At 43.1% G+C, this 15,795-nt stretch overlaps 1 protein-coding gene across 13 annotated transcripts in view; it reads right to left on the bottom strand.

The window, feature by feature from the left end:
* The window catches only part of syt12 (synaptotagmin XII), a 218,333-nt gene that overhangs the window by 98,341 nt on the left and 104,197 nt on the right, over positions 1 to 15,795 (bottom strand). The window contains exon 1 of one of the 13 annotated variants that reach the window (XM_048545955.2): positions 15,349 to 15,413. The exons of 11 other annotated variants lie outside the window; for them this stretch is intronic. The gene's annotated coding sequence lies outside the window, so the exon portion shown is untranslated. Of the gene's footprint in view, positions 1 to 15,348; positions 15,414 to 15,795 lie in introns of those variants that run through there. One more of the 13 variants, XM_059651901.1, reaches the window with a different exon arrangement.

The raw sequence follows: 15,795 nt of genomic DNA, 5'->3' as shown, positions 1-15,795 counted from the left end.
AAAATTTTCAAAGTCTCCCAGATGGTTTGGAAACCTTTTAAACTTCCTGGGCTGAGGATACCTCTTGTATACGTCACTTACATCAGTGCAGTCTGGGCTGAACCAGCTGAGACGTTTGGGGAATTTTAATTGCAAGCAAAGTACATCCAAAATCATGGGTTCATAATTAATGCAATGTTTTATATTTCTTCAAGGTTCAATTCACCGCAAACAGGCCTTGCCCACACTTACTGTCTGAATCTGAAGGAATTCAGTGATTGCATTGGTTTTGGGAGGGATCTACTAAATTAATTCATTTTCTTGGGTATTTGTACATGCAAGCATGTTTTAAAAGCTTTCTCATTTTAAAACATATTTAATTTACTAATAAACTGACTAGCCTTTACTAATGAAATTATTAAATGGTTCAGTAAATTTTTTAAAAAATTGCTTTTTCATTGATTTCAAATCAGTTTATCCAGAGGCTGGAAAATTGCACATTCTTATTACATTTTCTTACATTTTGATGACAGAAATGTATTAATAATTGCATCAATGAAAGTGCAACAGTTTACTACTCTCAGATTTATAAGGAAGTGCTTTGGAATAGAATGAAGGAAATAATTAGATTCCATTATACCGCCTGATAATGCTGATTCATGGCATATTCAATGTTAGTGATTGTTGTATTATAACTGAAGGGTTTCAGAACATATCAAGGCAGTTACAAAATGTCACAAATTCTGACATTCTGGTATAAAAGCCCTTGCCTTGCATTCAGTCCTTTGTGTGTGGCATGCAATCAGCGTAGTGTCTTTAGTCAGCAATGTGTATGTGATGTACAGTAACATTAGTAAACCACAGAACCCATGCTGTGTGTCAGCTTGTAATGTTTTAGCTGTGCAGACAGTCAGTGCTGTAAATCAACTTCATGACATCTGCCTCGCTGTGGTATGTGTTGTATGGACAAACCACAAAGCAGATCTGGTGGCAGCTATAAAAGCTGGTTCGTGGAAGTCAACAAATGCTGAAAACGTGATAGCAGCGTGACAGTTGTGGAAAGTTATTTTCCAGTCAATACTCCTACAGTTTATTTGAGTACAGATCTGAAGTCCCACTATAATCAAGACCAAAGTGCTACAAGTAAATCTAAAGATAAGGTGACAGATCTCTACTGAAAGACAAGGAGTACTCTGTAACTCTCTTAACAGCAATGTAGTTTATGAGAGGTTCTGTAAACTCTGAATTTGAAAAAATATCAGTGTTGAAGTTTAGCTCTGTTCTAAGAATGTGATCCTGAAACAAATTAATGAAAATAAAAACAGAAACCTATTTTTCTACGTAAAAATGTTGTACAAGTTTCTTGATGCTGTTCAAATCTGCTATTTCCTTTTCCAAAATGGCATTAAAAATAAGAACAGCCCCTCCAACATCATCACTAATTTATGGTTTGAATGTCATCTACAGTCAGGAACCTGTAACTTTTAAAGCTACGATTATAAAATGATGAGAAGACAATGAGAAAACAAAAGTAAGGCACAATGCTGCAATATGGTTCTTAATCCTGATACTTACAAGAGCGTAAGGGTATAGAAGAAAGACAGAAAGCAAACATTGCACAATGGACTAACAAGCTATTGACATTTTGTAAAAGCTTTAGTTATTTAAAGAAATAATCAATCTTTATGAATCAACAGACAGCTTACAAGAACAACAGGCAAGCAAACATCATCTTGTTTTGGGCTCTGAAACAAGAAGAACAAAATCTTTTGGTATTTTGATGAAGATGGCAAAGGCCTTTACATTTTTTTTTCAAATTTGAGAAGAATAATTTAAAGTTTGAGTATATTTCAGGATACACAGTCTTCCAATCATGTCATATGAACAATAGCCAGGTAAATCAATGAACCAATTTGTAGACAGGTATCAATACAAAGGTACAGACATGATTTCACTGAAGCTAGCTCGGCTGAGAAGTGTTTGGAATTGTCCTCTGCCTCAATGCCCATTAAATCCTTCAGGTTAGCACTACTGGACAGACGCAAAGGATATAACCATCAGCATTTTACAAAAAGAAGGATGGGAAGTTCTAAACAATTGTAATAGGCCAGCAGCATCTGCAATTGTTTGATTCCAGAACAACTATTGCAATTGTCAATGGATTCTTTAGCACATCCAAATCTTGTACGAAGAGTGGATTATCTCACTGACCAAAATAGTGCCCAGCATTACATGCCAAACGCAAGCTACACTTGACAAAAGGAAATTTTGCTAAAATGTGTGAAAAATCTAATTGTCTAGAGAAACCCAAATTGCAACACAATGTTTCATTGTAGCATGTAAAGAAGAGCCAACCAAGGAACAATGATGAAAGTTTCTGAAATTTAGTCCATGGCACACAAGCATTTCAACAAAGTCCAAGAGATAACTGCAACATTATGGCTGACAGACCCCTGTCAGACAGTACATGTGGTAAATCTGACAGAGCACATGGATACCTTCAGAAAAGCTTAAGCTTTCACTTCCATCCAAGTGACATATACCAAAGGAATGACTTTCCACAATTGACACAGTTGAAAGTACAAGTAACAACTATTTATGTAGCTTACATGAGATGTACTCAGTCAAATGTCACACTGTTGTGCACTCCACACACCAGGTCCAACATACCGTGCATTGGCATTTTCTATCTTAAATGCCACAATATGAACACTGGGTTGGAGATCTAAATCCTTTTACATAACTGAAATGGATGAAACACCTATTATTGGTTTGCCACAAATCCTCATGTTACCATGACCCATGAGGTCAAATCTGACAGTTCTTTCAAAGATTCCAGATTGCAGTATCGAGTTAATCCACCACCCGACTAACCTCTACCGGTCAGGTTTAATGCTGTTGGCAACTTTAAAGATCTACATTGTTACATCTGAACATTGATGCCTAGCTGAGTATCAAACATACTTGTAAGTGCAGCTTTCAGGTTCAGCAAAAGCCCAAACTAGAACTGGACACTGTCGCACCAAACAAAGGTTTTTGGGGTCTGTAAGTGGTTATTACTGAATCTGAAATGGGATACAGCCCTAACATTGATCCCAGATATTTTGGAAGCCAAGCAGAAAAGAACCAGCAAGCTATGTCAGGTGGTGGCCAAATGCAACAGCTCAAAAAGATCATCAATGGGTGACCTGAACACCCCCAACAGCTTGCCCAGCTTGTATAATCCCGGTAGTCATTCAGAGATATGCTGGGCCTCTCTGAGAATACACTCTTCAGAAGCAAAGAACTAATAATTCTGCAAGCTCTATGTCAAGATATACTACATCTTAAATTTAGGTCACATGGATGCAAAAATCCTCCAAAAGGTTAACACAAAAATTCACCTATGGACCTAGAACCAATAAGGACGTCAATCAACTGATCCAGTCAGTCGAAATATATCAATTCTATCAACTTCTGTAATCAAGAAAACCTCTTGTTCAACATGAGATTCCCTTAGCGCTGTAGTGCATCACTGATATTTTCACTGACAAAGACAGAATCTCTTTCTAGTGAGAGTTTTGCCAAATTTCCTTTTATGCAAAAACACCATTTGTGTGCCAGTTCATAGAATTCCTATAGTCTGGAAGCCCATTGAGTCCACGCTGACCCAGGCTCAACCCCTACAATATCCCTATAACCCTGCATTTCCCATGGCTAACCCATCTAGCTTGAACATTCCTGACCACATTGGGCTGGTTAGTACGGCCAATACACCTAACCTGCATATCTTTGGACTATGGGAGGAAACCCACACAGATATGCAGAGAATGTGCAAACTCCACACAGAGGTTGGAATTGAACTCAGGTCCTCATGTCCATGAGGTAGCAGTGCTAACCACTGAGCCACCATAGCCACATTGACTGCCTTATTTAGTATGTTAAGCATTTCACAAGAAAGGTGTCTAGGAACAGAAACTCTCCCCATAATTGTTATCACCACATTGGAAAATCAAACCAATGTTCTACCTTAACATTTAGATACCAGTGAGAAAAGTTATTCTACTCGTTAATAAACATAAAAGCACACAGCTTTAGTTTCCATTGGCTGAAAACCAAGGCAAACTATTAATAACAAAAGTAAACCACTTTACAATATTGTTAAGATGCACTGTTGCCAAAACGTACATAACTATCCTCTAAATCTATGCCAATGAAATCATTACAAACGTAAGTAACTGAACTCTTCTACAATGGTATAAGAAATATTCCTATGCAGTTACTACTTTCATTGCCATATTGAATCATATAAACTTTTGGCCTGATCAGCTCCTCTCAAAGGTTTAGGGGAGATATTCTAGCTTGAATAAGCAGGTTGATAAAGAGCGTCAAAATATATTAATAAACATAACCAATTGTGTCCGCTGTAGCTCAATTGGTAACACTTTCACTTCTGAGTCACAAAGCTCGAATTTCAAAATCCCTTCAGGACTTGAGTACAAAAACTGCAGCTGACACTCCTGTGTGTAGAACTGAGAGAGGGCTGCACTGTTAGAAGTGTTGTCTTTTAGTTGAAGTGTTGAACTGAGATCCTGTCCACCTCCTCAGGTGGGTCCACAGCACTGTTTCAAAGAAAAGGAGGAGAGTTATTCCTAATTCCCTGACCAACCTTTATCCCTGATTCATTGTCACAAAAAGGACATCATATTGTCACTCTCATATTGCCGTTGTGGGAGGTTTGTTTGTGGAAATTGGTTGCGTTTCTTCATACATAACTACAGTAGCTCCAATTTTAAAAGTACTTCATTGGCTGTACAGCACCTTGGAACTCCCTGTGGCTGTCAAAAAGGCTGTATAAATGCAACCCTTTCATCCAAACACTTTAAATCCATGTTACATTTCTAAGTTCTGAGGAATGGTCACTGGACCCAAAATGTCGACTCTGATTTTTCTTCACAGATGCTGCCAGACATGTTGAGCTTTTTCAGCAACTTCTGTGTTTGCTCCTGATGTACAGCATCTGCAGTTCCTTTGGTTCACATTTCCAGCTTGCTGGCATTCTGATTGGGGTTTTTTGTCAATTCAGCGTGGTGTCTAGTTACTCAGATAAACCTAATTGAACAGGTGAGAGGAAGAACAAGTTAGGCAGGCTGGGATGAGCTGGGCTGGTTTTGGGATACAGTGGGGGAAGGGGAGATTTTGAAGCGGTGAAATCCACATTGATACCATTGGGCTGCAGGGTTCGCAAGCAGAATATGAATTGCTGTTCCTGCAACCTTCGGGTGGCATCATTGTGGCACTGCAGGAGGCCCAGGATGGGCATGTCGTCTGAGGAATGGGAGGGGGAGTTGAAATGGTTCGCGACTGGGAGGTGCAGTTGTTTACTGCGAACCGAGCGGAGGTGTTCTGCAAAGCGGTCCCCTAGCCTTCGCTTGGTTTCCCCAATGTAGAGGAAGCCACACCGTGTACAGCGGATGCAGTATACCACATTGGCGGATGTGCAGGTGAACATCTACTTGATGTGGCAAGTCATCTTGGGGCCTGGGATGGGGGTGAGGGAGGTGGTGTGGGGGCAGGTGTAGCACTTCCTGCAGTTGCAGGGGAAAGTGCCTCTCACCTATCCCCTCCTCCCACTTCAAGCCGCACTTCCATTTCCTACCTACTAAACTCATCCCACCCGCTTGACCTGTCCGTCCTCCCCAGACTGACCTATGCCCTCCCTGCCTCCCCACCCATACTCTTCTCTCCACCTATCTTCTCCTCTATCTATCTTCAGTCCGCCTCCTCCCCGGCCTATTTATTTCAGAATCCTCTCCCCATCCCCCTTTTCTGATGAAGGGTCTAGGCTCGAAACATCAGCTTTTCTGCTCCTAAGATGCTGCTTGGCCTGCTGTGTTCATCCAGCTCCACACTTTGTTATCAAAGAAATGCCCAGTTGTTTGAGGGACGTGAATGTATTCTACATAAATTAAGCTGAACAAAATAAAATCCCTCCTACTGTAAGGGTAGCCCCATTATTTTGATGGCTGCTCAATTAGGTTTGACATGTTTGAGAGGGATTTTACAAGTGGTTTTCCTTTGCTGACTGAGTGAAATGCCACAAATTTCCCCGCATTTATTTTCAACAATGCTGCTTGGAAAAACAGTTCTTACTCATTTTTATTTATTCCAGATCCACAGATGATTTCCCCTTTCTTCTTTTCTTCCTTTCAAAGAGATTCTGTGATGTGTTAATTGTAACCAATTCCTTCCCTCTGGGATCCTTGTGGCAGATGGCTTGGAGCATCAAAATGTGGAGCGTGCATAAAACAGGATCTTGAATTCGCCTTTTCCCATTTTGCTGAGGGATCAGCGCCCATTTCTGCAACTTCTACCCTTCCACAGAAGCTGTAGCTTAGGGGTCACACACCAGAATTCACTCCAGGAGATACTGTGAGGTCCTGTCACGATACTATGGTTTTAAGAGGTCTATTTTGTCCGTTTTCTTTTAAATGAAGGTTTTAAGACAGAAGTGCAAAGATGTGAACAGCTTGTGAGATCTTGTGTTATTTTAAGAAGTTAGAAAAATAGGAACAGCTTGAAAGGGTGTGGTCAAGCTCCCACAGAACTAGGATTTTTAGTTTCTCAGTTTTTCAGTTGCAGTTGCTGCTGAGGTTTTGAAGAAGGGGAAGCTATTTTTCACCTCGCTCAGTTACAGGTAAAACCTGGGAGCTTTCTTCCTGCTGCTGGAGTTGCATATGAGGCAACCGGTTTCTGAATTTGCTTTTTGCCAAACACATCTTCATGGAACGTTACTATTTTCATACTCTAACTGTTGTAGCTAACTAATCTATTATTCTATTAAGTTGTCCAATCGAGTTCGGTTATTTCAATTCCTTCTTTCTTTCTTTTGTTGTATTTTAACTCTAGTGGGTGAATAAAGCGTGTTTTGTTCTGGTCTGGTCGGTTGATCAATCGAACTGCATCTGGAAAGCAATCCTTTACATTTATGTTGAAAGTAAGGAAAAGTTAAGGTCTAAGACTATCTTCTGAATATTTTGGCGGGGTTGGGGGGGTGCGGTTGGTCTGGTCCATTACAGTCTCTCCTTCCTTCAGGATTCTCTTTAAAATTTACCTCTTTGACCAAGTTCTTGCTCACTCTTCCTCCAAATATACGTTGCCTTGTCTCGGTGTTCATTTTCATCAGTTATGCTTGTGGTTGCTGTTGTATCTCCCCTGATGGAGTCGGGCTGCAGAGGAGATGAGGCAACTGATGTATGGTGTGTATGTGAGGTGTGAACTTACTTGTGAATGCATGATCAAAAACGGTGAACTCATGTGGCACCAGGAAAGAGCTCCCACTGGCCCCAAAAGACCCTGCAGCCAGATAGGGCACTGAAGGGGTATATATAATTATTTCAATGGAGAATGACGTTGAACAGCTACCTATTGGTGTCTATCATGAGGTGGTCCAATGATTACACACAAGAGGGATTCATCCTTCTGAACGCACGTAAGATGGATCCCAAGATAGATTGCTTCTTCCTTAAGGAATCCCACCTATCCAAACTCAGATGCACTGAAATAATGTTAGAATTTATTGCACATATATCAGCGCGTTCCTTCCTTGAGCCTCCTGAAGAAAAAGATTATCATCCAAAAGCCAGCTACCCTGCAGCCAATTAATGCTGGGAGCAGCATTAACCATTTAAGGTCGCGACTTCCTCTTTTACCTTAGGAAGAAGTTTCGTCTTATAGCCCCAGCCAAGCCAGGAAACAACTGAACTACTTTCCTCGTCTTCCTTTGCCCATGAACTATTTTTCACAGCCTCTGTCTAAGTGAAAGTTTATAAGAAGGTTAGAGTTTTAATTTATAGTGATATACACTGATGGTTTGTAACTGTTCATTGGTCGCTAGAGTCTAATTACTGTTAATGAATAGTAAGTCTTGTTTAGTACAGAAATCTTCCCAAGTTTTCCGTCAACCTGGGTTTGGAAATTGGACAAGTTGGGAAACTTTATGTCCTTGTTAAAAAAATTCTTTAAACTTTTCTGGTGATTCCTGGTATATGGGTTTGATTTCCAGCATGCTACCCTAGTGAGTGGAGGCATCCCCGAACTCTGCATTGAACTGAGGTTAATCTCCAGGCTTGATAGGCTGGAAAGAAATGCAAGTTGCCACTCCTTGGACCACAGGCAACCCTCAAAAAAGAGAAGATACTGACACGTCCAGAGGATCAGCAGGCAAGGTAGAAGAAATCACTATTCCTCATAGTCATGACCCAAAACCACAACCCCTCCCCCACTACCGCTTCGAATACAGTGACCCTACCCTGACCAAAGCGTAGTGCACAGCTTAAAACCTATCACATTTCCAACTTTTCCTGGTTCTGTCGAAAAGTCATTGATCTGAAAACTTAACTCTTGTTTCTCTATCCCTATATGACGATGGTTTGAGAAGGCAACTCACTATAGTTTTCTCAAAGGCAATTATAAATTGGGAAAATAAAGTCCCCTTGGTCCCAGTATTAAAGAGAGATGACTGGTGGTTGGTTTACCCTGAGGGTTACCATGCCTAAGGTGAGGGGAAAAGTTCAGAAAGAGAGTCTTTCATGGTAACTTCAGGCAGTGCAGGGCTTTAACTCTGCAAACCAGTCATCCAGTTAAGGATGGGAAATAAATGCTGGACTTTCCAGTGACACTCATATCTTATGAATAAATAACAGAAGAAATGTCTGACCCAGCAGTGAATCTGCACAACTTGCTGCCTCTGCTGATCAATTTCAAATATTTCTGGGCTTTGGAGCTCGTCTGAGAAAATAAACAAACAGCGAAATTCACAGTTGACTTTGGAGAAACCTACGTGGGAGAGCTCACAGCAGGGAAGTAGCTAAGTGGTTAATTTCAAAACATAGCCTTACTGTTTTATTTTGTAACTCTACAATAGTGAATAGAGTGGGTCCTTTTTGATTATATGTTTTTATTCAGATATGTCTCATGACTAAACTTTAAAAATATAAAAACACAGGTACTAAGTTAGCCTGGAGCAGTATTTTTAGAGCAGTGGGATGGTGCTATTTTCTGGGTCTGTAGATTGTTAACGTGCAAAGATGGCATTTAGTGGAGTGATGTGCTCTCCCTGTCAGAGGTGGGAGATCAGTTTGAATTTCCATGTTATCGATGATTATGAATGCAGGAAGTGTGGTAGTGAATCCTATCAGATTGCAAGGATCCATTTGAGTGGCAGTTAGGGGCAATGAGGAATTTATAGGAGCTAAGGGGTGTGATGGATGGCAGTTACAGGAAGGGAGATAAACTGAAGATGCAGTCAGGTAGTTGGGTTACCTCCAGGAAAGGTTATAGACGGAGGCAGATAGAGTAGGAGTCTCCTGTGGCTATCCTCACCTCAAACAAGTATGCTGTTTTGGAAAATGTTGTGATGGACTCTTGGGGGAATATAGCACCGACAGCCAGGTTTCTGATACTGAGACTGGCTCTAACGTAATGAGGGGTGTCTCAGGTTCCAAGTGATCCATTGTGATACGGGATATTTCTGTGGCCACCAGCGGGAAATCAAAATGGTGTGTTGCCTCCCTGGTACCAGGATCAAGGAAATCGTGGAGAGGGTGCAGAATATTCTCAAAGGGGAGACCAGCAGGAGGTTGTTGTACACATTGGAGCTAAAGACTTGGGAAGAGAAAAGAACAAAATTTTGAAGAGAGAATATAGGAAGTTAGGCAGGAATTTAAAAAGGAGGTCCTCGAGGGTAGTACTATGTGGATTGCTCCTGGTGTCACTAGTTAGTGAGGGTAGGGAAAGGAGGATAGAGCAGATGATTGTGAGGCTGAGGAGCTGGTGCAGAGGAGAAGGATTCACATTTTTGGAACATTGAGGTCTGGAGGATGGATTCTACCTGATTGGAGGGGGTTGATTATACTGCTGGGGAGATTCACTAGAGCTGCTCAGGAGGATTTAAACTAGTCATCGGGGTGGGGGCATGGGTAGTTGGGACCCAGGGAGATGATGAGGAAAGAGATTAGTCTGAGGCTGGCGCAGTTGGGAATAAGAGTAAGCTAAATTGTTAGGACAGGCAGGAACAAAGCAGAGAACAAGGTAGGACTGATAAATTTAACTGCCTCTATTTTAATGCGACAGGCCTCACAGGTAAGGCAGATGAACTCAAGGCATGGTTGGGAATGTGGAACTGGGATATCATAGTGATTACAGAGACGTGGCTGAGGGATGGGCAGGACTGGCAGTTTAATGTTCCAGGATATAGATGCTGTAGGAAGCTTAGAAAGGGAAGGAAGAGAGGAGGGGGAGTGGTGTTTTTGATTAGGGATAACATTACAGTTGTACTTAAGCAGGATATTCCTGGGAATACGTGCAGGGAAGATATTTGGGTGGAACTGAGAAATAAGAAAGGGATGATCACCTTACTGGGATTGGACTATCGACCTCCTCATCCCAATAGTCAGTGGGAAAGTGAGAAACAACTTGTAAGGAGATCTCAGTTCTCTGTAAGAATAATAGAATGGTTATGATAGGAGTTTTTAACTTTCTGAACATAGCCTGGCACTGCCATAGTGTTAAGGGCTTAGATGGAAAGGAATTTGTCAAGTGTATAAGATAAAAATTTCTGATTCAGCATGTGGATGTACCTACTTGAGAAGGTGCAAAACTTGACCTACTCTTGGGCAAGGAGGAAGGGCAGGTGACTGAGGTGCCAGTAGGGGAGCACTTTGAGGCCAGTGACCGTAATTCTATTGGTTTTAAAACAAGGATGGAAAAGGATAGACTGGATCTAAAAATTAAAGTTCCTAACTGGAGGAAGGCCAATTTTGACATTATTATTAGGGAAGAACTTTCAAAAGTTGATTCGAGGTGGATGTTTGCAGGTAAGGGGATGGCTGGAAAATGGACGGCCTTCAAAAATAAGATAATGGGTGTCCAGAGACAAGATGTTCCTCTTAGGGTGATGGGCAAGGCTGGTAGGTGTAGGGAATTGAGAAATTGAGATTTCGGTCAAGAGTAAGAAGGAAGCATATGTCAGGTGTAGGCAGCAGAGATCAAGTGAATCCCGAGAAGAGTATAAAGACAGTAGGATTATACTTAGGAGACAAATCAGGAGGGCAAAAAGAGGACATGAGATAACTTTGGCAAATAAGGTTAAGGAAAATGCAAAGAGATTTTACAAATACATTAAGGACAAAAGGGTAACTAGGGAGAGAATAGGGCCCTTTAGAAATCAGAGATAGTAGGAACTGCAGATACTGCAGAATCTGAGATAACAAGGTGTAGAGTTGAATGAACACAGCAGGCCAAGCAGCATCAGGGGAGCAGGAAGGCTGACGCTTCAGGCCGAGACCCTTCTTCAGAAATCTTGAGTTTTCCGAAGAAGCGTCTAGGGCTGAAACGTCAGCCTTCCTGCTCCTCTGATGCCACTTAGAAATCAGCAAGGCTGCCTATGTGTAGACCTGCAGGAGATGGGGAAGATACTAAGTAAGTATTTTGCATCACTGTTTACTTTGGAGAAGAATGTGGAATATAGAGAACATGAGGAAATTGACAGCAAAATCTTGAAAAATGTCCATATTACAAAGGTGGAGGTGCTGGATGTCTTAAAACTCATAAAAGTGGAAAAATCCCTGGGATCTGATCAGAATTCTGTGGGGAGCTAAGGAAGTGATTGCTGAGCCCCTCACAGTGATAACTGTAGCATTGATAGCTGCAGGTGAGGTGCCAGAAGACAGGAGATTGGGTAACACGGTGACATTATTTAAGAAAGGTGACAATGCAAAGCCAGGAAACTGTAGACAGGTGAGCTGAACGTCAGTGGTGTGCAAGTGGTTGGAGGGAATCCTGAGGGATAGGATTTTTACATGTATTTGGAAAAGCAAGGACTGATTAGGGATAGTCAACATAGCTTTGTGCTTGGGATATGGTGTCTCACTAACTTGATTGAGTTTTTTGAAGAAGCAACAAAGAATGATGAGGGCAGAGTGGTGGACATGATCAACATGGATTTCAGAAAGGCATTCGACAAGGTGCCTCATGGTAGACTGGTTCACAAGGTTAAACCACGTGGAATACAGGGAAAACTAGCCATTTGGATACAGAGACAACAAAGTGTGGAGCTGGATGAACACAGCAGGCCAAGCAGCATCTTAAGAGCACAAAAGCTGACATTTCGGGCCTAGACCCTTCATCAGAGAGGGGGATGGGGAGAGCGTTCTGGAATAAATAGGGAGAGAGGGGGAAGTGGACCGAAGATGGAGAGAAAAGAAGATAGCTGGAGAGGAGAGTATAGGTGGGGAGATAGGGAGGGGATAGGTCAGTCCAGGGAAGACGGACAGGTCAAGGAGGTGGGATGAGGTTAGTAGGTAGGAAATGGAGGTGCGGCTTGAGGTGGGAGGAAGGGATGGGTGTGAGGAAGAACAGGTTAGGGAGGCAGAGACAGGCTGGGCTTGTTTTGGGATGCAGTGGGGGGAGGGGATGAGCTGGGCTGGTTTTGTGAAGCAGTGGGGGGAGTGGAAGAACTGTGCTGGTTTTGGGATGCAGTGGGGGAAGGGGAGATTTTGAAGCTGGTGAAGTCCACATTGATACCATTGGGCTGCAAGGTTCGCAAGCGGAATATGAGTTGCTGTTCCTGCAACCTTCGGGTGGCATCATTGTGGCACTACAGGAGGCCCATGATGGACATGTCATCTAAAGAATGGGAGGGGGAGTTGAAATGGTTTGCAACTGGGAGGTGCAGTTGTTTATTGCGAACCGAGCGGAGGTGTTCTGCAAAGCGGTCCCCAAGCCTCCGCTTGGCTACCCCAATGTAGAGGAAGCCACATCGGGTACAATGGATACAGTATACCACATCGGCAGATGTGCAGTTGAACCTCTGCTTAATATGGAAAGTCATCTTGGGGCCTGGGATGGGGTGAGGGAGTAGGTGTGGGGGCAAGTGTAGCACTTCCTGCGGTTGCAGGGGAAGGTGCCGGGTGTGGTGGGGTTGGAGGGCAGTGTGGAGCGAACAAGGGAGCCACGGAGCGAGTGGTCTCTCCGGAAGGCAGACAAGGGTGGGGATGGAAAAATGTCTTGGGTGGTGGGGTCGGATTGTAGATGGCGGAAGTGTCGGAGGATGATGCATTGTATCTGGAGGTTGGTGGGGTGGTGTGTGAGAACGAGGAGGATCCTCTTTGGGCGGTTGTGGCGGGGGGGAGGGGGTATGAGGGATCTGTTGCGGGAAATGCGGGAGACACGGTCAAGGGCGTTCTCGACCACTGCAGGGGGAAAGTTGCCGTCCACCGACTCCCACAGCTACCTAGAATACACCTCCTCCCACCCACCCTCCTGCAAAAATTCCATCCCCTATTCCCAATTTCTCATGCCTCCGCCACATCTGCTCCCAGGAGGAGGCATTCCACTCCTGCACATCCCAGATGACCAAGTTCTTCAAGGACCGCAACTTTTACCCCCACTCATATTCCGCTTGCGAACTCTGCAGCCCAATGGTATCAATGTAGATTTCACCGGCTTCAAAATCTTCCCTTCCCCCACTGCATCCCAAAACCAGCCCAGCTCCTCCCCCCACTGCATCCCAAAACCAGCCCAGCCTGTCTCTGCCTCCCTAACCTGTTCTTCATCTCACCCGTCCCTTCCTCCCACCTCAAGCCGCACCTCCACTTCCTACCTACTAACCTTATCCCGCCTCCTTGACCTGTCCATCTTCCCTGGACCGACCTATCCCCTCCCTACCTCCCCACCTATACTCTCCTCTCCACCTATCTTCTTTTCTCTCCATCTTCGGTCCGCCTCCCCCTCTCTCGCGATTTATTCCAGAACGCTCTCCCCATCCCCCTCTCTGATGAAGGGTCTCGGCCTCAAACGTCAGCTTTTGTGCTCCTGAGATGCTGCTTGGCCTGCAGTGTTCATCCAGCTCCACACTTTGTTGTCTTGGATTCTCCGGCAGCTGCAGTTCCCATTATCTCTGATACATTTGGATGCAGAGCTGTCTTGAAGGCAGAAGACAGAGAGTGGCTGTGGAGAGTTGCTTTTCCGATTGGAGGCCTGTGACCAGCGTATGCCACGAGGATCAGTGCTGGGTCCACAGTTCAATTCAATTATAGAAATGATTTGGATGGGAACATAGGAGGCACAGTTAGTATGTTTGCAGATGACACCAAAATTGAAGGTGCAGTGTACAGCGAAGAGGTTACCTCAGAGTATAATGGGATCTTGATCAGTTGGGCCAATGGGCTGAGGAGTGGCAGATGGAGTTTAATTTAGATAAATGTGAGGTGTAGCATTTTAGCAAGGCAAATCAGGGCAGGATTCATATACTTAATGGAATGTTGCTGAACAAAGAGACCTTGGACTGCAGGTTCATAGTTCCTGGAAAGTGGAGTCGCAGGTAGCGAGGTTAGTGAAGAAGGCATTTGGTATGCTTGCCTTTATTGGTCAGTGCATGAAGTTTAGGAGTTGGGAGATCATGTTGCAGCTGTACAAGACATTGGTTAGGCCACTTTTCGAATACTGCGTGCAATTCTTGACTCCCTGCTATAGGAAAGATGTTGTTAAACTTGAAAGGGATCAGAAAAGATTTACAAAGATTTGCCAGGACTGGAGGGTTTGAGCTATAGGGAGAGGCTGAATAGGCTTGGGCTATTTTCTCTGGAGCATCAGTGGCTGAGGGGAGGCCTTAAAGAGGTTTATAAAATCATGAGGGGTGTGCATTGGGTGAATATACAAGGTCTTTTTCTCCAAGACGGGAGAGCCCAAAACTAGAGGGCATTGTTGAAAAGGTGACAGGGGAAGGGACCTAAGGGGCAACGTTTTCACACAGAGGGTGGTGCGTATATGGAATGAGTTGCCAGAGGACATAGTGGATGCTGGTATAATTTCAACATTTAAAAGTCAGCAGGATGGGTATATGAATAGGAAGGGGTTGGAGGGATAATGGGCCAAATGCTGGCAAATGGGACTAGATTTATTTAGAATGTCTGGTCAGAATGGATGAGTTGGACCGTACATCTCTATGCCTTTATCACTCTATCTGATAAATATCTTCAGCATTTTCTGCTTTTACTTCAGATTTCCAGCATTTGCTGACTTTTGCTTTTCTGTAAGTGATCAACTTCTCCTGCCTTCACGTAAAATGGCTTTCCTCCTCTCCAGACTTTGTGGCCACAACTGACCGAGTTGCACAGGTAGGATTATTTCCATTTACTGATTCACAAAGCCAATGTTCATGAAATTTTAAGACAAATTGATCTTCAGTAATGGATGACTCACAAGAAAAAATGCCATATAGACGATGTAAGTTTACACACAGCATTCACTGTCATACTTAACCTCTGAAGGGCTGAAATGATTTTACCCATGCAAAAACAATTTTATGACAGCTAATGTCAAACCTACCCTCAGATAGCCTTGACAAAGTCCACAAGGAATGAAGGCGACCTCCAACGCTCCAGCACCACCACTTCATTCTATAAGGAATGGAAATTTATTCCTCCCTGGCTGCTTTTAGCAGCCCTGTGTATATTACATCACATCCTAGTGTTTCATCTAAGGATGCTAATCTCCTCAATACTTCCATTCTCTCTATGTTTATCGCACCCAAAATTTCACACTCCTCCTCCTTATGTGCTTGAGAATGTAATGATTGTGTAGAATTATTGGTTGTAACAAATGATTCATTGATATGTTTAAGTTCTTACTAAAATACATAGCTTTCAAAGATGCAATTTTTAACTGATCACCCATCTAGCTCCCATACCTTTTTCTGAATTTCCTTGAAGTTAGGTTCAATTTTAAATATGATTGATATGATTTCATACTCATCATTCTCCATCCTGACAGCTC

This window comes from Stegostoma tigrinum, chromosome 17 (genome assembly GCF_030684315.1).
Source record: "Stegostoma tigrinum isolate sSteTig4 chromosome 17, sSteTig4.hap1, whole genome shotgun sequence".
NCBI classification, from domain to species: Eukaryota; Metazoa; Chordata; class Chondrichthyes; order Orectolobiformes; family Stegostomatidae; genus Stegostoma; species Stegostoma tigrinum.
The sequence above is the reverse complement of the archived record's forward strand: the minus strand, read 5'-3'. Positions and strand labels throughout refer to the sequence as shown.